The sequence below is a fragment of the Eleutherodactylus coqui genome, chromosome 13 (assembly GCF_035609145.1).
Source record: "Eleutherodactylus coqui strain aEleCoq1 chromosome 13, aEleCoq1.hap1, whole genome shotgun sequence".
NCBI classification, from domain to species: Eukaryota; Metazoa; Chordata; class Amphibia; order Anura; family Eleutherodactylidae; genus Eleutherodactylus; species Eleutherodactylus coqui.
This window is the reverse complement of record NC_089849.1, coordinates 34,519,245-34,535,077: the sequence shown is the minus strand read 5'-3', so window position 1 is coordinate 34,535,077 and position 15,833 is coordinate 34,519,245. Positions and strand designations below refer to the sequence as shown.

At 45.4% G+C, this 15,833-nt stretch overlaps 1 protein-coding gene and 1 pseudogene across 1 annotated transcript in view; one reads left to right on the top strand and one right to left on the bottom strand.

The window, feature by feature from the left end:
* Positions 1 to 1,455: 1,455 nt before the first annotated feature.
* LOC136587350 (tigger transposable element-derived protein 1-like) lies at positions 1,456 to 11,393 on the bottom strand (annotated as a pseudogene).
* A 1,499-nt stretch (positions 11,394 to 12,892) lies between these two features.
* EZH1 (enhancer of zeste 1 polycomb repressive complex 2 subunit) overlaps positions 12,893 to 15,833 on the top strand; it is a 54,484-nt gene continuing 51,543 nt past the window's right edge. The window contains exon 1 of the mRNA XM_066587343.1: positions 12,893 to 13,094. The gene's annotated coding sequence lies outside the window, so the exon portion shown is untranslated. The remainder of the gene's footprint in view (positions 13,095 to 15,833) is intronic.

Here is a 15,833-nt window from a genome sequence, read left to right as displayed (position 1 = left end):
TGCATACTAGATTCAATGTTTTAAAAAAGAAGGTGATCCATGGGCTGGATCCCACACCCCAATAACTCACTAGACAATACCCTCAATTAGAATTGACAGATCTACCTAATCAAACTACCTAGGAACTTATTTCTATTTTATTACTGGAGTCTACACACAGGTATGCAACAACCAACTACAAACTTCCAGACTGAGTACTGCTGTATGCATAGCCACTGAGGCCGCAGGGGTTTGTGGGGAATGCAGTCCACCCATAATCCCTCATTCAGTGCACAAGGATAAGGGACCCGTGATGACGTCACCATCATGTGATCAGGGGGTGAAGCTAAGAGCCAGTATTACATGTTGGTGACATCATCACAGATGCCGTCAGGCTCTGCATGTATCTCACACAGCACACACGAACTCACGGACAAGTGGCCATTAGCACTTTGATTTGAATGGGTTGGTAAAAGAGGAACTTGTTTAGCAGCCTGTAATGTTGTAGTTGAGGTTTTTGCTAGTTCAGCAGAAGGATTTTTGTTAATGAAATCATCAATACTACCAAATTTGGACATTAAGGTAGAGTCTCTTGATTTGTTGAGGCCTATTTTGATCATCTTGTTTAAAGGAAATAAGTCCCCAGGTAGTTTGATTAGGTAGATCTGTCAATTCTAATTGAGGGTATTGTCTAGTGAGTTATTGGGGTGTGGGATCCAGCCCATGGATCACAGTCTTTTTTTAAACATTGAATCTAGTATGCATACTCATATCATAGAGAGGTATATTTAAATACGTACATACGACAGTCTCTCAGTCATGTGCTCTTGGTAGAGAAGATAGAGGCATTTGGAGTATTTAAAAGCAGATCTCCACTGTGGAGATCCTATAAAAATTTGGGCTTAGCCTGCAATAAAGTGTGTTCAGTAAATCGAACTACAGCAACTCTAGTAATAATGAAGTGAAATAAATGACACCTCACAAATGTACACATACATATCTCGTGTGCTGATAGGACCTGTGATGATGTCACCTTCATGTGATCAGTCACATAGTCTCTGAGCTGAATGAGGGATTACAGGCAGACTACATCCCCCACAAACCCCGCGGCCTCAATTGCTATGGATACAGCAGTACTCAGTCTGGCAGTTTGTAGCTGGTTGTGAGACAGCTGCACACCTGTGTGTAGACTCCAATAAATGACACCTCACATATTTACACATACATAGCTGGCAGTGCATACTGACCAACAACATTGAAGCATAGTCCTTTACCACTACAGGTAGTCCCCGACTTACGAACAGGTTCCGTTCCAGGAGCCTGTTCGTAAGTCCATTTTGTTAGTATGTCGGATTCTACTACTTGAATGCACATTCAAGTAATAGAATCGTTGGGTGTAAAAATAGTAACAAAAATAGGATTTTACCTTGATAAGGTGACACAGCTGGAGTATGTGGACTGGCTTTCTGTGGGAAATTACTGACTGGAAGTGGAGGAGACGTTGGGCGATGGTGGAGCAGCAGAAATGGGAGACAATGATGCATCAAGAATTGGAGAGGATGAGTCATCAGCACTCAGTGGTAATGGGACATCAACATTAGAGGGAGGGTGAGAAGATGTTGGCATGCATGCTGTAACACCTGACGTCGATGGCACTGGTTCAGTGTCATGATGAGACTCATCGCACCTTTCTATCCTCCTTAAGAACCGGTCTAAGGATGCCTGGGTGGTAGCCGCCTTTTTTTCATCGTATATGGCCCGGTAGCAATGAAGTGCATCATGGACAGATGCTGCAACCTTGGTGTACCGTGCCACATTTGGGTCCTGTGATTCAAAGAGTGCCAGAGAGTCTTCAATCATTTGAAATGCCTTTGCCATCATCTTGGTCTGGAAATGCTTCGGTGCTGGTTCCACTTCCAGTTCGTCCTCTTTTTCTTCCTCCTTCCTCTGGTTTTCCAGTTCCATGAGATCTTCATTTGTCAGCTCCTGGTTGTGCACAGCAAAATATTCATGGAAGTCCTGTTCCTCAAGATGAAGGTCAAGCTTCTCGCTGATGCTCACTAAGTTGTCGACTACATTTTGTTCTTCTGCCTATAGCTTCGCTAAACTAGGGGAATCGTGGACAAACATGGGGCACAGTTTCTTCCAAACCCCATTCATGGTGGCCGTGGTAATTTCACGTCATGAAGCATCAATGTTTTTTATGGCATTATAGATAGTGAAGTTCTTCCATAATTCACGCAATGTCATCCCAGACTCACCCTCAGTTGCCTTCAGTGCCTGACGAAACGTGCGATGGAGATAGTATTTCTTGAAGGTTGCAATGGCCCCCTGGTCCATTGGCTGGAGTAAGGAGGTAGTGTTGGGTGGCAGGAAAACTACCTTCACATTTGCATGAAAGTCATCTAGGAAAGGAGGGTGGCCTGGTGCATTATCTAAAAGGAGAAGAATATTGAAGGGAATGTTCTTATCCCGGCAGTACCGTTCCACCTCGGGGATGAAATGGTGATAAAACCAGTCTTGAAACATAGCAAAAGTGACCCAGGCTTTTTGGTTACTCTTCCACACAACAGGAAGTGAGGCCTTAGCTATATTTTTCAGGGCTCTTGGGTTTTCAGCATGATACACTAACAATGGCTTGATCTTCATATTGTTGGGGGTCTGTCAACGGAGACCAAATGCGAATGTTGCCTGAGTCCAAATTAAGAGGAAATATTATATTGAGTACTCATAGGTGAGAACCATAATAAGCCACTACACACAGTCTAGTGTATCAGAATGAGTTCTAGTTTATTTTCAAACATTTGCTACTTTTTATGCAAGATGGAAAGAAGGAGTTTCCAAATGTTACCTGATACCAAGTTTCAATCTACTTTGGTGACCAAGTCTACATTCCAACAGATTATAATATGGCTGTAAATCAAAAGCCTTCTAAACAAAAGGTATCAGCAAAACTGTTTGAAGTGGACATAAAACAGTTACATACAGATGACTCCATACTGTCTGAGTACATTTTTAATTACACTTCTTCCCAAACCAGAATGTAATCTTAAAAGTCCATCAACAATTTGTACATCAAAAGAGAGGGCATTGTTTCTAGTTTACACATAAAAACTGGTTCAGCCACCTACTTAGTATTCAGTACCTGGTCAAGGGTTCAGACTTGTAAGATAGCTGAATAAAATCTAATTAATCATACATTTAGTATTTTAAAGTCATCATCCAAATAAACACTTGAATATACCTTTTTACATATGATTCTATATCCAAATTCTACTAGCAACTTCCGGAATGTTTCACATATTTTTCATTTCCATAATACATAACATTATATAACCAAATAACTAATGTCACATTTATTACACTGTTTCCTTATCTTTCTTATGTTAGGTTATTAAAAATATGATTGACCCCTATCAATCCCCCATTTGGACATCAGAGCCACCATTATCTCCTGGTTCTGTCACCCGTAGGTGCCGGTTCCAGCCGGGTCCCCAGGTAGGAATGGTGCACTCTATGTCCATCTAGGATATCAAGACATTTAAACACATGACATAATATCAGATATTGCAAGTCAATCAAGTTTACAATACAGTAATCTTAGATTTATCAACATCAATATCATCATCGTCATATTAGACATTTAAATGGGTGTAGAAAATCGGCATTCAGTACATTTAGCTATGCATGAAATTATTACCTTAATTGCAATATATATATATATATATATATATATATATATATATATATATACACATAAGATTATACTAGTCGGACGATTGCAGAGTATTTGAGAATCTTTAGTAGCTGTTACTTCTGTTGCCTTAATTTGTTGACATTTCCCGATTTCATTAGGGTCACAAGTAAAATTATAACACACTTCAGCTAATGCAACATTTCTCACCTGAAACCGAGTCATATTCGTCCAATGTGTATGTTCAACGGTATTGCAATGGGGACAATATTCATATATATTAAGGAAGGTGTTTTCCTGAACAACATTGTCATGTACTACATCACTATCATTGTGTACTTTTGAGCATATGTCTCGAAGAGTCTCTACAGGTGTGGGGACAGATAATAGACAAGTCCTCAAAATGTCCTCTCCACTCCTGAGGATCCGGGATCCCACCCATCACTTTTCCTCTGGCTCGGGAACTTTCTTGCAGTGGGAGGCGTGTATCCACTTTTACAGAAGTAGGCGTTGACAACAGAACTTGGTATGGTCTGTCAAACCTTGGGTCCAAGGCCTTTCTTTTTGCGACCACCCAGTCTCCAGGCTGCAAGAAATGAGTCCCCTCTAGGTTGTGAGGGTCTGGAATTGGAGAAAACACTAGATCGTGTGTTATTTTCAGTTTACAACATAGTTCTTGTACATATTCAATAACCTTATCACACCCCTGCTGTAGGGCCTGTGGATGATACAGGCCTAATCTTGGCATAGAGCCAAACAACACTTCTTTTAACTTAAGCGTACCATTTTAGTTCTTTCAACTCTGCGGGTGGTATGGAGTGTGAAACGCTTGTTCCACTCCAAGGGCTGACATCACCTCTCGCATCACTTCACCTGTAAATTGTGTACCTCTGTCACTCTCAATTGTCTCTAGTACCCCAAATCTACATACAAGTTCTGACACAAGTTTAGTCGCTGTACATTGTGCGGTGGCTTTAAACAGGTCCACGCACACAAGGACGTACTCATACCTGCCTGATTTGGGAAGCTGGATGTAATCGATTTGTAATCTCTGAATAGGATACAGTGGTCTGGGGGTGCACTTCAAATGCCTTCACATATGCCTTCGCCAACCTGTCGAACCCTGGAGCATACCATACCTTGTCCACAGCAGAAACCATGGCATTCCCGAGAGGCATGCACTTTCCCGTGAGCTAGGACGGCGAGGTGGGTGTAGGCAGCCGCTGGTACATCATCTACGTCCTGTAGGACGCCAAATCCCAAATCAACAAGAGCGGTGGGACCAAGATCCAACTTACAGCACAAGGGGTCTTGCGTCCTGTCCTAAGAGAGCTGCAGCCTTGGCTACCCTATCCCTTGCTCTCTGGTGACTGCCCCTGCGTGTGTGCTTTAACCTTTATTATGGCCACCTGTTCTGCCTTGTGCCGTGAAAAAGCTCCTGGACCGCCAGATGGGTCCATTATCGTGTGCAGTACAAAAGGCGTACCTGGAATCAGTGTAGATGTTAGCAGTGGTACCTTTCGCAATCGTACAGGCCTCAGTTGGAGCACGGAGCTCAGCCTCCTGCGCTGACATGTATGGCGGCAGTGGTTTTTGTACAAGCATCTCATTCAGTGTGACTACTTCAAAACCTGTTACAAACCTTCCTTTTCCATTTTGATCTGTCTAGCAAGGGACAGATGTCTACGGCTTACCTGTGTCAGGATACCATGTATGTCATGTGGGGTGTAGATCACCATGGTGTGATCTAGGACAACGTCAGAACTTTTGTCCAGTAGTGCCTGAACTGCTAGAACCGCTCAGACGCATGATGGAGACCCTCTAACCACCGCGTCAAGATGTGTACTGTAGTATGCTACAGGTCGCTTTTTGTCACCATGCATTTGTGTCAGTACAGCGGTGGCGTGTCCCTCCATCTCAGTGACGTACATTTGGAAAGGTTTGTCATAGTCTGGCAGCCCCAGTGCACCCGGTTACCTGTACTTTCAACTGATAGAAGGCTGACTCGGCCTGCGGGGTCAGGGCAAATGGCCTTGAACCCAAACAGTCGTACAGAGGCTGCATGGTCATGGAGGCAGAGCGTCCATGGCCAATAGTATGAAACCAGTCCCAAGAAGGTACGCAACTGGGCATGGGAGGTGGGAAGTTGTATGTCACTTACCACCTTCGTGCGTTCCAGCGTCAGGTGCTTAGTACCTGGACCTAGGCAGTGGCCCAGGAACACTACGTGAGATTTGCAGAACTGAAGTTTCTCTTTGCTGGCTTTGCAGCCATTCTACTCTGATGAAGGAAACACAAAAGGCTTAGTGATGCATTGAGGTAACTATTTGTGTCAGCAGTACATAAAATAAAATTAAAAAAAAAAAAAAATCAGCAACATATTACAAGAGGGCGGTGCCCTCGGGAATTGGCCAGGTGTCTGATACCAGCTTCATGCATCTGGTGAACTGGTTTTGGGCTATTCTGTGCCCCTTGTGGCAGCTCTATCCAACAGTACTGCTTTCCTCTGAAATTAAATGCAAACAAATACTGACAGTCTGTCGAGGTCCGTCTGACTGGTAGCCCAAAGGCTCGAAGGAACGACACTAAGAACTTGTTTCTCTGCGTGCGTAAGAGTGAAGACAGGGAGAGGTGTCGCTAGGTCTGCTGCCATCCGACAGAAGGTCGGGTGACTTTCAGACCTGGGGTGTATACGAGCCTCACCGGACAGGTGAAGTTCGATACAACATCCCAAGGGTCCCATCACTTCGGTTCCCAATATGCTTTCAGGACTTTCCAGCACAAGGAAGCGCATGAGGCATCGTGACCCTTTAAACATTACCTCTAGCGGTTCAGTTTCTGCCAGCTGAATCGGCACTCCTGAAACCCCTTGCACCGATTACTGCTAGACAATCAGGCTGGTATTCTATTTAAAATAGATCAGAACCTTGTTGCAAAAAAAAAAAATTAAAAATTTAGAAATTGCTGACCTGCAATACCTGGATCACCTATGTCAGATGTCCAGTTCCTTGGGCTAAGCAATGACCCAGGAGAACAACCTTTGTTTTGCAGAATTGGAGTTTGTCTTGGAGGTGGCTTGCTATTTGTCAGGACCTGCGGAAAGCTGAGTTTCTGCAGTAGCTATCAAGACAAACACATGAGCCAGATCTACCAAGAGAGCAGTTAGTTTACAAACCTCCTCTGAACTGTCACTTGAGGTCTCAACCCGTACCGATCCATCCGGTGAGAATTTGATGGATGCAGATAAGGCTTGTAAGATATTAGTACAAATAACAGAGACATGAATTACAACAAGGCAGAATAATCCACAAACATCTAGCCACATTGAAATATGATATTCTTTAAGCAAATTCATTATTAATCTGATCCTGCCTGCAATGTCTCATTAAATTTGAGAAGGAAAAAAAAAAACTTTTCCTAACTGCCCAAGCTCCTCACCCCCCTCCCCTCCTTTGTAGACAAAAGAGGGATGCAACATTACATACTTTTACATCATCTAGCTCCACCCCTTCGATGCTCGTCATTTGCATGTCTCTCCTACAGAACATTCTCTCAGAGACAGTACAGTACTAACAGCATTTAGCAGTGATATAGACGTCCAACCAATCACAGAACTGACATTTACACAAAAAGCAAAGATATATACCTTAAAATCCCTATATGTTTTCTATTTTTAAGACCGTATAATTCACGTAATTCATTACAAGTTTCTTATTTCATCAGCGTCTGTCTTCCTTTCTATGACACTGAATTTTATCTCTCTATGAAACAGAACAATAACTAAGATATTAATAAGCAGCCAGAACATTCAGACTTTAAACAACATTAATCATTAGTAATGACAAGAGGTATATTTCTCTGAGGATATGAATAGTTAAACACATAGAAAAGAAAACCTGCTAAGCGCTTCTAACAGCGCAACATTTTCTGCATTTTTAACCCTTATATCCTTAAAAGCCCCCACAGATGTGAGTGGGGTATAACTTTCTTACACTTAGAAATTAGACATTACAAGAAGACTAAGACGTACAACAAAGATTAGTTTACATAACAACAAGACATACAAGACAAACAATAGTGGTTATTTGTCACATAATTGTCCACAGATTTTGCATGAACTTGCTTTATGTCCCAGAGGAACACAAACTATAAGAGAATTCCCTTTCTCTGATAACCCCTTCTTCCCACAGCTAACGTGCCTTCTTTGTCTTTCTCTAGCTGATTTCCATATAGGCATACTGCTTGCCCTGTACGTTTCCCATATTGTCTGTTCTCAGAGCCCTTTTATCCCTTCTCTGACTCTATTTTTCCTCTTTTACAAAAGAAGATTTCCCCAGGAGTTACTATTTAAAGTTAGTCCTGTTCTACCCAGGCTTCTCGCAACCCAAAAGTTGTACCTGTATAGAGGTCAGTAGGTGGATTCCAGGGCTCACCACTGCCCCTTTAGACGCTTTCTGCAAACCTGTTCCTCTTTCTAAACTGGCGTCTCTGATATCTTTCATGCTTTTTCCCGTACTGTTACCAGAACTCATAGTTAAAGGTTCCCGCTTTTCTAAGTCCTATCTTTCTATATTTTATATGCTTGTCTGCATACGTCTCCCCCTTCCCTTTCTCTTATGGACTTACCTCTTGATTTACCACTATCACACAGTATTGAGGATGCATACAGCTTCCTCGGATAAATCTGGCGGTCCCTTCTTACCAAGCCCGCAGCTGGCAGGACAACTATGGACTTGTTCCTCTGTTTTTACCTCAATCACACAGTATAAGGATGCATACAGCTACCTTCGGGTAAATCAGGCCAGTCCCTTCTGCCAAGTCCGTAACTGGCAGGATAATTATTTCTCACACAAACCTCTATTTCCCACTATTCATCACTAAGTATACAGGATCTTATTTCACACAGTACACTAAGGACCCCTGGTCCCTGGTCCTGGAATAGTTTTACGGAACTACTACAGCAGTCTCTTAGACTACTTAGGGGGGTTTAGGGGAGACCAGACCTCTCCTCTAAGGGAACTTCTGGTGATATTATAACAGATCCAGTAAAAGCAAATTATGGCTAAAATGACACAGACTATCAACGTACAGGTTTCAACAATTACTACAGGCAACATGGCAATATACACACAAGGGTTCTTCCGTCTAGCACGGTTACTAAGAACACCGTAAATAACAGGCAGAAGCGTCCTATATAACATGCAGCAACTCACCCCCTGTCGACATGAGACTGAAGTCAGGAGAGCCCAGAGCTTGAGTGGCAAGTCAAGGGCTTACCGTACACCGGTGTTTTGTAGATCTGGGGTCCCGTGGCCTCTGGTCCGGCTGGTCGGCAGGTAGTGTCGTCAGGTATCGGCTGCAGGTAAGGAGTTAGCCTCTGCCCCACATGTCGGGCGCCAAATAAACTGTTGGGGGTCTGTCAACGGAGACCAAATGCGAATGTTGCCTGAGTCCAAATTAAGAGGAAATATTATATTGAGTACTCATAGGTGAGAACCATAATAAGCCACTACACACAGTCTAGTGTATCAGAATGAGTTCTAGTTTATTTTCAAACATTTGCTACTTTTTATGCAAGATGGAAAGAAGGAGTTTCCAAATGTTACCTGATACCAAGTTTCAATCTACTTTGGTGACCAAGTCTACATTCCAACAGATTATAATATGGCTGTAAATCAAAAGCCTTCTAAACAAAAGGTATCAGCAAAACTGTTTGAAGTGGACATAAAACAGTTACATACAGATGACTCCATACTGTCTGAGTACATTTTTAATTACACTTCTTCCCAAACCAGAATGTAATCTTAAAAGTCCATCAACAATTTGTACATCAAAAGAGAGGGCATTGTTTCTAGTTTACACATAAAAACTGGTTCAGCCACCTACTTAGTATTCAGTACCTGGTCAAGGGTTCAGACTTGTAAGATAGCTGAATAAAATCTAATTAATAGAGATGAGCGAACACGTTCGGCCCCGCCCCTTTTTCGCCCGAACACCGAACTTTGCGAACACCTCGGTGTTCGGGCGAAAAAGTTCGGGGGCCGCCGTGGCAGCGCGGGGGGGTGCGGCGGGGAGCGGGGGGGAGAGGGAGAGAGAGAGGGCTCCCCCCTGTTCCCCGCTACTGCCGCCCGCGCCGCCGCGCATCTCCCCGCCCCCCGGCGGCACCCGGACACTTACGCGCGAACACTCCAGTGTTCGCTAAAGCCGGTGTCCGGGTGCGGATGTGTCCGTTACGGACACGTTCGCTCATCTCTACTAATTAATCATACATTTAGTATTTTAAAGTCATCATCCAAATAAACGCTTGAATATACCTTTTTACATATGATTCTATATCCAAATTCTACTAGCAACTTCCAGAATGTTTCACATATTTTTCATTTCCATAATACATAACATTATATAACCAAATAACTAATGTCACATTTATTACACTGTTTCCTTATCTTTCTTATGTTAGGTTATTAAAAATATGATTGACCCCTATCAATATCTCCTGTGGTATTTCCGCCAAGCAGTAGCGTCAGTCTGTCCTTTGCGGGTTTGAAGCCAGGCATAGACTTCTCTTCCTTACTGATGTAGGTTCTGTCTGGCATCTTTTTCCAATAAAGGCCTGTTTTGTCAACATTAAATATTTGCTGAGGTGAAAACGCACCTTCTTTGATAATTTCCTTAAAGGGGTTGTCCCGCGAAACAAAGTGGGTCTATACACTTCTGTATGGCCATATTAATGCACTTTGTAATGTACATTGTGCATTAATTATGAGCCATACAGAAGTTATCAAAAGTTTTATACTTACCTGCTCCGTTGCTGGCGTCCTCGTCTCCATGGTGCCGACTAATTTTCGGCCTCTAATGGCCAAATTAGCCGCGCTTGCGCAGTCCGGGTCTTCTGCTGTCTTCAATGGGGCCACTCGTGCAGAATGCCGGCTCCGTGTAGCTCCGCCCCGTCACGTGCCGATTCCAGCCAATCAGGAGGCTGGAATCGGCAATGGACCGCACAGAAGCCCTGCGGTCCACAGAGAGAGAGGATCCCAGCGGCCATCTTCAGCAGGTGAGTATGAACACGCCGGACCGCCGGGATTCGGGTAAGTACTACCCGGTTTGGTTTTTTAACCCCTGCATCGGGGTTGTCTCGCGCCGAACGGGGGGGGGTTAAAAAAAACAAAAAAACGTTTCGGCGCGGGACAACCCCTTTAAGTGTAGCGGGGAACTCCTGGGCTACTACCGTATCTGCACTTGCCGCCTCTCCTGTCACCTTTATGTTATGGAGGTTATTACGTGCCTTGAGGCGGTTAAACCATCCATGACTTGCAGTAAAGGTCACATCTGCTGCTTCTTCCCCATATTTTTTCTTTACATCTTCAAAAAGACTTAAAGCCTTATCTTGAATCAGCATTAAGCGTAGTGGCTTTCTTTTCTGATGACAATCCTCCATCCAAATGCTCAGAAAATTTTCAAGTTCTTCTATCACTTTTCCACATTTCTTACTAATAATAGTAGAGTGCATAGGCACTGAACTTCTCACATGTTCCATGATCCTATCCTTGCTCTTCAGAATGGTACCGATGGTAGAACGATTCATCTGGTATGAGCGAGCAACATCAGACATCTCACCCCGCTCCACTCTTTTTATGTCAGCCTTTTTTTGCATCGTGATGGCCTGGCGTTTTTTAGAAATTCCAGCATCACCACTTCCTTTGCGCTTGGCACCCGACATGTTTGGAGTTCACAACACACATTGTACTGAAATCACGTGGGTACAGTACAAAAGAGCTACTGTTTGCGGCAGGCGCGGCTCCTGCTCGCTGCTGCCACCACTCTGCCGCCATGCGAATTAGCCTTAGGCGCTTGAGGACGACCTTGTTCGTATGTACCGAAATTCGTAACTCGAATGTTCGTATGTCGGGGACTATCTGTATCTTCACATCTCCTGAACATGATATCATGTCATCTCAAGTGCTAATGCCGCCAACACCAGTCCAGCCTTTATCTAATCGTCAACCATTGTCCAGTGTTGAAACAATCCCTTTCACTATATATTATATCAGTAAGTGGTGCACTGCGCAACCAGAAACACGGGTACTATAAATAATACTAATAACTAGTATGGGTAAAGAAAGTAGTGACGAGGAAGATACTTCAATTAGCAGAGATCTGCCTATCTCTACATTTTCAGTCAACAGAGCCCTAGCTAAAGTCCTAATCTTAAAAAGATCTACAAGACATTAAACAAGACGTGAGACAAATAGAAGGAAGAGTGGACTCAAAACCCCAGAGTACCGGTCCAGATGGTTTTTATCTGTGCTGCGGATGTGCCAGTCGGCGCACATGCGCAGTACAGATGTGACCGTGCCATCGCTAGGTGGTGACGCGGATCCCACGGCCTTTCCGCAATGATGATTGCAAAACGGCCATGGGACGGACTGCTTCCATTGATATCAATGGAAGCCGTTCGCACAGAATCCAGTTCAAAATAGCGCATGCTACGATTTTCCTCCCGCGAGTGGAAATTCGCAATTGATTTCCGCTCATGAGCATGGAAACCCGCTTTTACATTGCATGCTATGGCAGGTACTTGTTGCGGAATCCGGAGGCGGACTCTAGCTCTGGATTCCGCAATGCAAATCCGGCCGTGTGCATTGGGCGTTAGCATCTAACATTGGTGAGTAAAATAAATAAACTAGACCTCCGTGCCGTGCGGCGCACCACAACACAAGCCTACTGCAAATATGCCACAACATTCGTGAGCATGATTCCTCTTGGGTTTTGCTATTGCGTATTTTTGCGTCACGTGTAAATCCACACTTATGGGGACACCGTGGCTGGCATTTGTAAATACACTAATGGTGACTGCGCCCATCCAGATGGAAGTACTGCGGTCTCTTCTTGGCGCTGTCTATATTATGTGGCGCTGCTGTTTCCACTATTACGGCTGAACACAAAAAAAGGACCATTTGCAAACTCTGCCACAACATGTAACCGAATTCTATCTTAATTTCCTTTAACAGCAATCCATTTTTATCTTCTTTTAAACGAACAGAAGTCATTTTCTTTAGTTATCACCATGGCAACCGTTCGCCATCTTATTTAAATAGCAGCAAAACAGCTGTCAGATCTCCAGCGCGAGAGCCGGAAGTGAGGCTTGGAACGCAAACTTCCGGATTCTCTCACTAGTTGTTGTGATCGGCTTATCCCTAGGTTAGCCACGCCCCGTTTCCAAGCTACGGTCTTCTGATTGGCTAAGCTGCGCTGGGCTCTCTCTACGCTCTATTCCACCAGCAAGATGGCGTCTGCTGTCAGCGAGCTCCAGTGCCTGACAACCACGCAGTTAGGAATGAGACAACATGGCGGCCGTGCCCTGGTCAGCCTGACAGACTGGAGGAACAGAGTCTGAAGCCGACGAGGAGAGGAGGGCCAGGTGAGGACTGTGCGGTGATGGGTGCCGGCAGGGGAGGGGCTAGGGGCACGCCCCCTGGATGTAAACATGTGTGCATGTATGATGCTGCTGCCCATGTATGTGCCCACCACATGCCAGCACAGTAGTGTAGTTTAGGTCTTGCTGCATGTGCCGTGATGTCTCCAACATGTAAAGGGCCGCCTCCCCAGTGGAGCGCGACAGATGGCGATTAGCGCCAATAAATCGGGCAAATATATATATTTTTTTTTTGTTAAAGGAAATATAGAAAAATGTGATTAAGAGCAAAAATGTTCTAAAACAGCAAAATGCACCATAATCCTCCGTCCGACCCGAGCTAGCACATAGTACTGCGCGTGTGCGGCGGCGCGTCCGCAGCGAAGACCTGGACAGGGGAGCGCAGTCTTCAGCCGTGGGACGGTCGGATTCTGCTGCGACTATATACTGCATAGGGCCAATGCCCACGGACGGATTATCTCTGCGGAGTCCACAGTCAGACCCCCACCGCGTATTCCGCAGCAATGTCCGCCCATAGACATGCTAGGTTAAAAGAGTCTCCCCCGCCCACGAGCGGAAATCGACTGCGCTCGTCCGCTCGCGGGGTTTTGTCCTGTGCGGAAAATCGCATCAATGCCTTCCATTGGAGTCAATAGAAGCCGTCCATCCCGCGATATTCAGCGCAGTGGGCACTGCGGAAGTACCGCGAGAATCCGCATCACAGCGCCGGTGCAACACTCGCAGCAGATCCGGACAGGTGAGTACGTGTCTCTAGGGGGCGCCGGGTCTGATTCTGCTGCGATATTTCCCAGTGTGAACCGGACCCGGCCGCGGGCAGAAGGCCCAGGTATTGCAAAAATAACAAGATCTCACCTAGCTGCACTGGGCGGGACGGGGGCAGAGCTAGGTAAGGGAACTTAGCTACGCCCCGCCCCCTCTCATTGCAAATAGTGGCGAGGGGCGGAGAGGGGGCGGGGCCTCAGAGCACTGCTCCTCCCCCTGCAGAGAGAGATGCCGTATATTGGCTGGCGTGAATACGCGGCCGATATACGGTCGTCTAAAGCCGCCCTAAGAAAGCTTTCATGTAGATTCTGCAAAAACAAAACACCAAAACGAAATTTCTGGATTTTTTTTTTTTATTCTCCAGAATGTTTTTCTTACTTTTAAAAAATTAAGAAAAATGTTTCTTAAAGGGCCCCGCCCCGCCTGAGGCCGGCCTCTCACCTGAGTGGGCTTGAATGGTGGATCCCGTGGTAGCTGTCCGCACGGGGGACACGTGGGCGTTGACAGGGCATCGGCTTATGAAGTTTCGCTCAGACTTGCGGGGAAGAATTGCGGATTCCGCTCATGTTTCGCAGAATGTTCTGTAGTCTTTATTGGGAACATTTTGGAGAACTTACATTGTTTTAATTACTTTTTATTAAAAGTTTTTGGAAGACGGGATAACAGACGAAGAAAAAAAAAAGTGCAATTCTGTTACTCCATGATTATTTTCTCCTAGCCTCCAGGGTGCGGGATACGGACTGTGATGTCAGCGGTGCAGGCGTTTACACCCATCACTGTACACTGCAATACCTGGGCCTTCTGCCCGCTGCCGCTTCACACTGGGAAATATCGCAGCAGAATCAGACCCGGCGCCCCCCAGAGACACGTACTCACCTGTCCGGATCCGCCGCGAGTGTTGCGCCGGCGCTGTGACGCGGATTCTCGCTGTACTTCCGCAGTGCCCACTGCGCTGAATATCGCGGGACGGACGGCTTCTATTGACTGCAATGGAAGCCGTCCGTGCGATTTGCCGCACAGAATAAAACATGCTGCGATTCTCCCCCGCGAGCGGAAAGCGCAGTTAATTTCCACTCGTGGGCGGGGGAGACTCTTTTAACCAAGCATGTTTATGGGCGGACATTGCTGCGGAATTTGCGGTGGGGGTCTGACCGTGGACTCCGCAGAGATAATCCGTCCGTGGGCATTGGGCCTTATGCAGTATATAGTCGCAGCAGAATCCGACCCTCCCGCGGCTGAAGACAGCGCTCACCTGCTGCTGCCACCCCATTGAAAGCAATGGGATGAAGGGATTCCCCGCAGTGATGCGAGGCTGTTGCCACATGAGTACGCCTTGCATCTATGGGGCTTTCACATGGTGGAAAGTGCAATATCGCATCGTCTTTGTGAAACTAGCCGACGGGGTTATAGGAGTTTTCCAAGACATACAAGAAAAAAAATGATACGCATACTCTCCTATTCTGGAGGCTCTTGATCCGGCACGGATTCCCTGTGCTTGCCGCTCAGAACCCGGCTGCAGCCGCGTGCCGTTCAGCTTACATGTGACCACTCAGTCGCAGGCCTCAGCGGTGGCTCTTTCATAACCACTGAAGCCCATGATTGTCTTGGTGGCTGTGTGGAGATGGCCAAGCTCATGACTGCAGCCAGCTTCTTCAGGGTTCTGATCGGCTGCCATCGGGGCTTCAACACTTTCTTTTTTTTTTTAAGTGTCCGGGAAAATCCCTTTAAAATTCGAGTACTGTTCTTTTTTTTTTTCTTCACTTTTACACATATTTTAAAATGGCTCAGAAAGCTGCTTTTAATAACAGCGGGCCAAATCATTATTTTTTTTTTTTTCAAAATGTGATTGCCCTCAGTAAGAGAAACCAAGTCATCTTGTAGATATCACAAGAAGATGTAGCCAGATAGCGCCTCAGGTTGTCATTCAGTGGAAAACGACACTATTCTAATCCTCCAATGCAA